The following is a 927-nucleotide window of genomic DNA, read 5'->3' as shown; positions in this document are numbered from 1 at the left end:
TGATCTAATGTTCCCCTGATCAGTAGGTAGTGACCATCTTTGTCTTTGATCACTTTCTTGCTGGCGCTGTTGAGCCTAGCTCTCTGTCCTCCCTCCTCTCTCTGGGAGTTTATGGAGCTCTACCCCCTCCAAGCCTCTGCCGGCCTTTCCCGCTGGTTTGGGGGTCCCTGGCTCTGCGACAGGCGGCTGCTTGGGAGTGAGACCGGAGACATCATTTTTTATTCAACAGGGGACAGCGCGAATGCAGTCCCTCACTACCACAAATTATGCAGTCGAGTTTCCCACTTTTGGGGAAATTGCAGGGGTCAGCATATCCGGAGTATAATGGATAAGCCTCGCCCTGGGTATCATGCTATCTCCCCTGCCAGGTAAGTATGGAGACATCATTTATTTCAGGGTTAAAGCCTTCAGATGTGAATAACAATAATGCTAGCTTCTTTATGAATTTGAAATGAATGTTAATAAGATATTTCATTTAAAATTTCTAGAACATGCTTTGTCTTTGATAAAGTACTACTTCATTTCTCTAGTGTGTGGATCAAACAGAGAACATCTACTTAAAATCAAAATAGCATAGTTTTACATAAGATGGAAAATAATTTAAGCAATAAAATAAGCTATTTATAGCTAATATAAATATTATATGTAAAGCATGTGCATAAATTATACTTATTTAAATTGCATAAGTGATATATCTATCACTTACCAAACTATCTCCCTCTCTGCTCTGTTCTATTGAAATTAATACTGTTAACAAACAATTCTTTTTTCTTTAAGCACATTATCACAAGGATATAAGATTCTTGACAGAAAAAAATTATTATTCAGTTACTACTAAAATTATTAGAACCAATAAAATATCTCATTTTCATTTCTCAGTTCAAAAATAATAACAATTAGCAGCTAATAGATTCTTCACTAAAATAA

The 927-nt window shown here is 36.4% G+C and overlaps 1 pseudogene; it reads right to left on the bottom strand.

The window, feature by feature from the left end:
* Nucleotides 1–226: 226 nt before the first annotated feature.
* On the bottom strand, nucleotides 227–376 carry LOC126024937 (uncharacterized; annotated as a pseudogene).
* Nucleotides 377–927: the final 551 nt, after the last annotated feature.

The sequence above is a fragment of the Suncus etruscus genome, chromosome 12 (genome assembly GCF_024139225.1).
Source record: "Suncus etruscus isolate mSunEtr1 chromosome 12, mSunEtr1.pri.cur, whole genome shotgun sequence".
Taxonomy (NCBI): domain Eukaryota; kingdom Metazoa; phylum Chordata; class Mammalia; order Eulipotyphla; family Soricidae; genus Suncus; species Suncus etruscus.
The sequence above is the reverse complement of the archived record's forward strand: the minus strand, read 5'-3'. Positions and strand labels throughout refer to the sequence as shown.